Raw genomic sequence first — 8,396 nt, 5'->3', positions numbered from 1 at the left:
CGGCGGCGGGGCGGCGGCGGGGTGGGGTGCGGGGCGGTTTGGACGGGGGCGGGCGGCGGGGCGAGGAGGGCCGGTGGGGGGGCGAGCGGCCGCGCCCCCGCCCCCGGCAGCGTGCGGGGCTGCCCTGCCCGCCGGCCGCCCTGGGGGAACCCCCGCGCCGCGCTCCCACGCGGAGCGCCGCTCCCACGCCGCGCACACGCGGAGGAAACCTCCCCTCCCCCCACCCCTTCGGCTCCCCGCCGCCGTGACCGGGCGAGCCCAGGCCCCGGGCGCTCCAGCCGCCGCCGCCACCGACGGAGGGCCGAGGGGAAGGTGTAACCGCGCGCCGGGGTGCAGGGTGCGGGGTGCGTGCACGGGAACGGGCGCGGGGCCGCTCGGCTGCGGGCGCACACCCGCCGTGCCCGCGGAATGATGCAACGCGGCCGCCGCGTCGTGCAGCCGCCCCTCCCCCCGCAGCCGCCGCCGGGCGTTGTTTCCGCCTGGCGGGTCAGCGCTCGGCGAAGCGAGCCTCCCTTCGCCCTGCTCGGTCACCTGCGCTGCAAAGTAAATAACACGCTGACATCATCGCCGCGCCGCCGCCGCTTTACCGCCCGGCGCCGAGTAGCTGCGCACTTCAATCCCCGCCGCGCTCCCCCATCCCATCCCATCCCCCGCCATCGGCTTGGCGGGGCCGCAGGCAGCTCGAGGGCCGGGGTCGGCAGCGCCCGGGGCCGCACGAGCGGGTTCCGTTCCCGGCTGACCTTCCCTCGCCGGTGGGTTCAGTCTGGCTCCGGCCTTGCAGCGTGCTCCCGGGGTTTTGGCCCCGAAGCCGCTGCGTTGCTGCCAATATGGAACAATTTGGCGTCGGTAGAGGCAGCCGAGCTGGGATGTTGCTGCGGGCAGCGGGCCGTGTGCTGAGCCACACCTGGGCACGGCTGGGTGCTGCTGCGGCCGGGGTGGCTCCGTGCTGCTCTCAGAGCTCACACGGGCACGTTCTTTGTTCCCAATGAGCCACTGTTTGATTTTCAATAGCAAAAACTGTATCAGGTTTCTAGGGTTTTATTACCCAACGGTGTAAACAAACAAACCACCCCAGGCCTATGCTGTATCCAACTTTCAGCTCCTGTGACACGTCTGCTTGCTTTGTTCTAACTCCCTCAGGCCAAACACACCCACAGTGGCCTCGAGTGGAGGCACCAGCAGCACCACATGTGGCCCTGTGGTGAGGGGACCGCCTGGCAGCGGCCTGACACTGCTCCCCCACCTGCAGCAGGAGAGCAGCTGTGGGGAGGGCCGAACGAGGCTCTCACTGAGGCCTATTGGGTGGCTGCAGCTGCGAGCCAGAGTCCCACAGGTTTGACCTTGCACAGCCTCTCAGCTGTGCATCTGGGGTCTCACACTGGAGAACCGAGGGCTGCGTGGCCTCTGAGCATGGGGCATTGCAGGGCTGGGCACAGGCACCCGCTGCCTGGCAGCCTGTGCGGCCTAGAAGCTGAGGGCAGCCTCTGAAGGGAAGGGGCTAAATGTAATGCACAGCCAGATCGTAAAGTGAGATCTGTCAAGGAAGTTGTGTTTTTCAAGCTTGGCAAAGAGCAGCAGCACAGAGCTGAGGAGAAAGACTTGGTTTTTTTTCCAATGACAATGAAAAAAACAACGCTATAAAGGGATGCTACAGTAAAAGAAGAGTGAATCACTGCTGTGGCTGTTCAGAAAATGTCAGCCTTTGTGCGACAGAAGATCTTGAATCCGCCCGCTATAAAAGAACCCCCCAGACTTTAAGAGTCTTTTTTGTTCTGTTTCATAACTGGCGGTGCAGGGAGGGCAGCTGGCAGCAGTGCCAGAATTTAGCTGTGCTCCCCCAGTGCCTAATGCGGGGAGCTGGAGGTGTGGTGTCTTACCTCATCATCGACATGGAAACCTGACCCCAAAGCAACAGTCGAGGGCTAGTGGCTGGCCTACTGCAGGGATAATAGGATCATAAGACAAAATATTTTGCATTTTAAAAGATTAAAGTCACTGTTATTCTTCTTCTGCTTCCTCAGAATGCGTTGTGTTTTTAACTGTTTCTAACTGTATTTTCCCCCACACTGTGGTTTTCTGTCCTCTGACTATACAAATGAAAATAAGTTCCCCTGAATTAGTCATTTAGAAGTGGTTCTGTGCTAATATGGCTGTAGGTAAAATGTTCTCTTTGTAAAAATGTCCAAAATAGAGATAATTTGCTCTTGTTATGAACTGTAAAATATGTGATCTAATGATGTTTTACAGAGAATTAGTAGTAAAAACATTGTATGTGATAGTGAAAACCAAACTGGAGCTTCAGCCTGTGTATACAGCAGCAACATGTAATTTTTATGTTGAAATATGGAGGTATTCTATGCACTGAAATGCAGTGTCAGGCAGTAGTCTTATAGCACACAATTTTCCTGTTATGGTTTGTCCCACAAGATAATTTGTGGTGTGAAAGGAAAGACTTTTAGCATGTTGTTATTACTATTATTATTATTTAGCACATAGGCAAGACTTGATTCCTATTTTGTGAGCATCTTTACAGTAGTTTTTTTCAGATAAATGTTCTCACAGAGTCACTTGTGAGTTCCAAAGCATCAAAAGGTTTCTCGTTCAGCCATTTGTTAATACCAAGAGTTTCAATTTTGAATGGAAATTCTGATTGACTCAGATATTGTCAGGAATTGACACTGTCATTAATATTTTTTCTTCACATATTACTTCATAGTTTTCTTTGGACTAGACTGAAAGTTTTTGCTTAATTGATGAGCATGTGTGCAATCAGACCTTGAGAAGAACAACATTATTTGTGGGATTTGTGGACATGAGAAAAGGTATTCTGTAATCATCATGTTTCTTTCAATCTGAAGCAGAAAATAAACCAAAAAGCAAAGTGGGAGACCTAGTCACAAAGCTTTTGGAAGACAAAACAACCAACATGTTTCTTATTTTTGTGGAGAGAGCAAAATCTTCTTTTCCTATCCCTTTTCTGTCTATAGTTTGTTTCACGTGGCTTGTGACACCTGTACTCTCCAGTGATATTTTTCATCCACCTTTTTGCAGTGTGAAGATTTAGATTCTTTGGACAGGAATTAGATCTAATCTGGTAGAAATCTAATCAATTCTGACAGCAATTCTGATGCTATTACTCTGCTGAAGTCTCAGACTGGGACACGCTGTTCATAGTTTCTCGTCTGTGCTGTTACATGATCAGTGAACATCTTCCACTGCTCAGGCAAATTGTATAAAAGGTAAGTGTTAAGCCAAGAATGTTTTTGCTTCTATATATAAGATAAGAATGTATTCAGTGATTCTTCCAAGGTGAAATTTGCTAAATAAGTTAGGGAAACATTCTTCTTTACTATATGGAATGTATTGTTTACTATGTAGAACCTGCGTAATTGTTATTACTTAAGATAAAATAAATCAGAAACTCTGATGTATGTAATCTCTGCTCCTCTGATCTATTTTAGTGGGCTGACACGATGGTCTAAGCTAGCTTTATGGGTCCCTTAGGATACCCAGATGGAACAGATATTTTTTATGTTGCTCTAATTTACTTTTAGAGACATTTTGGCCTCCTGCCAGTCTAGGATATAGAGAACAGAGGGGTGATCATCTCTTCCCTTGCCTTTCCTCGTTTGCACAGTGTTGCATGGCCCCAGCTGTGCTTGAACCGCGTGTGGGACAGCTCATGGCTTCCAGCCTTTCTCCTTCCTATGAAAAGTTTTAGAAGAGAAAGGATTTCTAAGCAGGAACTGGCTGCGGAGAGTGAAAAGCCTCAAAAATTATGAGGATCAGATCTCCTGCAGGGATGCCAAGCTTTCACAGAAGCTGTGTTGTGAATTTGAGGGATGTTAGTCTTGTATAATCTCCCTGGGCTGCTCAGGTACTCTGGAAGTACATTAATTCTGAAATTAGGAGTGGCCCTGGCTTACTTGTCATAGAATCATAGAATCGTTTGAGTTGGAATGGACCCTTAAAGGCCATCTAGTCCAACACCCCTGCAATAAACAGGCACGCCTACGACTTGATCAGGAGCTCACAGCCCCATTCAGCCTGACCTTGAGTGTCTCCAAGGATGGGGCTTCTACCACCCCTCTGAGCAATCTGTGCCAGTGCCTCACCACCCTCACTGTAAAAAACTTCTTCCTTATATCCAGTACAAATCTCCCCTTTTTTAGTTTGAAACTATTTCTCCTTGTCCTGTCACAGCAGACCCTGCTAGAGAGTCTTTGCCCTTCCTTCTTACAGCCCCCTTTACAGAATCACAGAATCACAGAATGGCCCGGGTTGGGAAGGGACCTCAAGGATCATGAATCTCCAACCCCCTGCTACAGGCAGGGCAACCAACCTCCACATTTAATACCAGACCAGCCTGCCCAGGGCCCCATCCAACCTGGCCTTGAACACCTCCAGGGACAGGGCATCCACAATCTCTCTGGGCAGCCTGTTCCAGCACCTCACCACTCTCTCTGTAAAGAAATTCCCCCTGACTTCCAACCTAAATCTTCCCTCCTTCAACTTAAAACCATTTCCAAGGCTGCCATCAGGTCACCTCTGAGCATTCTCTTCTCCAGGCTGAACAGCCCCAGCTCTCTCAGCCTGTCCTTGCAGGAGAGGTGTTCCATCCTTTGGATCATTTTTTGGCCTTCCTCTGGATGTGTTCCGAACATGTCCATGTCTCTCCTGTACTGAGGACTCCACATCTCCAGGAGAGGCTTCACCAGTGCAAAGCAGAAGGACAGGATCACCTCCATCAACCTGCTGGCCACACTTCTTTTGATGCTGCCCAGGATATGGTTGGCTTTCTGGGCTGTGAAGACACATTGCTGGCTCATATCCATCTTGCTATCCACGAGTACCTCCAAGTCCTTTTTGGCAGGGCTGCACTCAACCCTTTCATCCTCCAGCTTGTATTGGTAGTGGAGGTTGCCTCAACCCAGGTGCAAGACCAGTTCACCTGTGCCCACTGCTCGAGCCACTCTAGGTGTCTCTGAATGGTATCCCACCCCCAAGGTTTGTCAGTCACACCAAGAGCTTCTCCAGAACATGTAGGAGCCTTATGCCTGACAGTGCAAACTTCATATCTTCCCAAAGAGCTCTTGTTAACACAGAGTACAGGAGCAGCCCAGTGAAGAATTTATCAGGAAACCCTCAGGACAGGTCCAGTGCATACAGAGGAGCAAGCAAATGAGTTTCCTGCAACCAGAGTGGCTATGCTTAAACGAGCATGTAGGTTGGTGCAGGTGTGAAGATGAAACAGTGCTTGCGGGGGCCAAACATCTGCATTCACTAACATCAGCCTCCAGATGCACCTCAGGCCTGGGGCTGGTTGAGCAGACTGCCTGGCTGTCAGCTGGAGTGCCTGGGGCATGTTCCCAAGGCACATCTGCTGGCTTAGCTTCATCCCAGAGGAAACCCAGTTCTCATGCTTAGAAACCACTCTGCTGTGTGTGTACCAAAGTAAGGCAAACAGGGAGAATCGAGAGATTCATTTCAGAAGTGCAGACTTGATTCAAACTAAAACTGCTCTAGATGAAGTCACTGATAATTCCCTGTTTCTACTGACATTACATGGTATAATATTTTACACTTTTAAAGGTTCCTCTTAATTCAGTGGGATCACTCAGGATTCAAAGCATGACTCACTGTTCTGAAATGCAGGACATATGGGTTGCTTCCCTTGCCAACTGCAAAATTTTGGGTTCAAGAATTCTAAAATGCCTAATTTTTCTTTACAGTCCCTGTAGCTACTTAAGCACGCAAGGTATGCTACATCATTTCTAGATGCAAACTACCATTTTTAGGGTGAAGGATTCTGAGAAGCTCATGTAAGTGATGCTAGTGCTGGCACAAAACTAACTGAATGGGAGTGCCTCGTGTGATGCCATGGCCAAAAGAACGGCTGTGATTTCTGGGTACCCAAAAATGGAAATGTAAGGAGGGAGAACAGAGGCTATACTGTCTCTGTGGTTGGCACTGGTGCGACTACTCCTATAGTAGTCCCATTCGATTATCTGCGCTTCAAGAGGGATATGATAAATTGGAGAGACTGCACAGAAGAGTACTGATAATGGCTGAAGGATTGGAAAATGGCTTATTTTCAAAGATAGTGATCTGTTCAACTTATCAATGAAGTAACTTAACCATTTACAAGAACCAACGCGTGGGAAAAGAGCTAACAGAGGACTTTTCAATCTATCACGCAGCTGTGGGGAGAATCTACGGCTGGATGTTAAAGACAAAGTAGCAAACAAAGTTTTTTAAGATTAGAGAAAACCAGTCAAATGGCGTTATGAGCAAAGAAAACAATGTGGATCTTTAACTAGATTGTTAGCTCAAGCACAGCTACTGAGCTTCAAAGAACGCTAGGAAGTGCTGTGGCCTGTATTATGATTTTATATGCTAAGAATAAATTGTGGCAATGGCAATTTCTACTCTTAAGATCTTCAAAAACAGGCTTCTGAGAAGTGGTATTTTTGAAGAGCCAAATGTCTGGTTGGCTAACTGATTAACTGTCAGTGTATTTAACACACATTTCCAGTAATACACAATATTCTGTCAGCAGAGAAAGTTTACTTTGCCTTCTGAATTTGCACACACATTATTTCTACAGGTGCTTGCAAAGTCACTGTCTTTCCACTTTAAATAGGAATAGCTTTGTATAAAGAAAATGTATTTATCCGAAGGTGGGGTTGGGGTTTCTTTTCATATGCCAGAAGTTTTCCCAAGGACTTTATCCAAGAAAGAATATTCAAAGAAACATGTAATATCAGAAGCCTCTTTAGCTACTACAAGGCTGATGAGTCAGACCTGCTTTTCAGTCTTAATTTTCATATGACTGTAGTTGACTTCATGCAGTTTACAACCTCTGTTAGCAGGGCCCAGTGCTCTATATGGATATGAGTAAAAATGCATAAAAGGGAGAAAAAACTCAGCTCATTTTTTACAATTAAATTTAAGATACAGTATCAGTAAATGCTTAAAAAGCAGTGTTTCAGTATTTGAAAAGCAGTATTAGTGGACACTTAAAAATTCAAAGTGTACTTCCAAATTTCACCCTCCATTTAAAAACTGAGGATTTATATGAAGATGTTCAGGCATTAGATCTATTTTAGTCTGTCTTGTTCCCATTGAAATCTACAGTGGTTATCCTACTACAACAGGAGCATAACAAGGCCCTTCCCTGTCAATGCCTTACTAATACTGGAAAAACAGTGGATAGAACAGGAATGAATGCCCCTCTATTAAGTAATCTTTGTTTTATACTATCATAGTTCCTAAAAGACCGAGTTATTTGAAAGATTGAACAGTGAGGGAGAAACAGGTTCAATAAATCAGTTCAAATCTCTGTTGCAACAAAAAGCGATTCCTTAATTCTTTACTGTTCTTATTTTCTAAATCTCTTGTTCCTACTTCATCTGCCAGTGCTAGTAACCTAAGATTTCTCTCCTCTCCTCTCCTCTCCTCTCCTCTCCTCTCCTCTCCTCTCCTCTCCTCTCCTCTCCCCTCCTCTCCTGTTCCAATACAAAAACTCACTGTATTAGCCTGAGGTCGCATATATTTGCTGCACTCCCCTCATCACACAGATTCTATAGTTTTATCAAATTCTACAGTGCTGATTTTTTTTTCTTACTTATTTCAGCATCTCCTTTAATGTTGGAATTAGAAGCACCAGTTAGGAAAGACAGTAGAAATGAGGTAGTTCCTGTATGCCCCTCAGACATCTTCCTTGAACGTCCGCTAATGTGGCTAAGTTTAACTATGAATTCTGAGACTTCCAAAATCAGTCTTGACAGCTTTGACTTCAAACTACAGCTTCCTCTGCATTTTGTCATGGTAAATTTGTGACTGGCAATATTTTCATGAGCTGCAGTTGCTTATGATTCCTTCATGTAATAGGCTCAGTGCAGGCTACTGGCTTTTAAATTTATTTTATTGATAAAAAGGGGAAAGGTACCAGAATATAGTGTTCTATACTTTTTACAGCAAACTCTCCTGTTACTGTATTTTCAAGATTTTTAAACTTTTCATTTAAATTAATTCTTTGTTTTCTAGCAAGTAATACAAATCTGTAAGGTCCACCTAAAATATTCTGAGGCAGTTATTTAGAGTTCTTCATTATAAAATTGTTTCTTACTGTCTGTAGAATAGAATTAGCTCTTCAGCCCTGAGTTTTTTCTGTATCTTTCAGAGGACAGTAACCATCCACTTCTAACATATAAATGATGTCTTGAGCTTTGTCGGACATGAAAGAATGGAAAGAACACAACTGAGATATGTGAGGTAAGCCCAGAATTTTCATAAATATACCAAAAGTGGAACTGAAAGTACTGTTGGGTACACAGTGATTAAGCTCGCTCTGTTTTTATGCTTGTTTGTTTGTTTTAAAGAAAAACTTTGAA

The sequence above is a fragment of the Lagopus leucura genome, unplaced genomic scaffold (assembly GCF_019238085.1).
Source record: "Lagopus leucura isolate 7727_CA_CO unplaced genomic scaffold, USGS_WTPT01 Super-Scaffold_100001, whole genome shotgun sequence".
Lineage (NCBI taxonomy): Eukaryota > Metazoa > Chordata > Aves > Galliformes > Phasianidae > Lagopus > Lagopus leucura.
Note: the sequence above shows the minus strand (reverse complement) of the source record.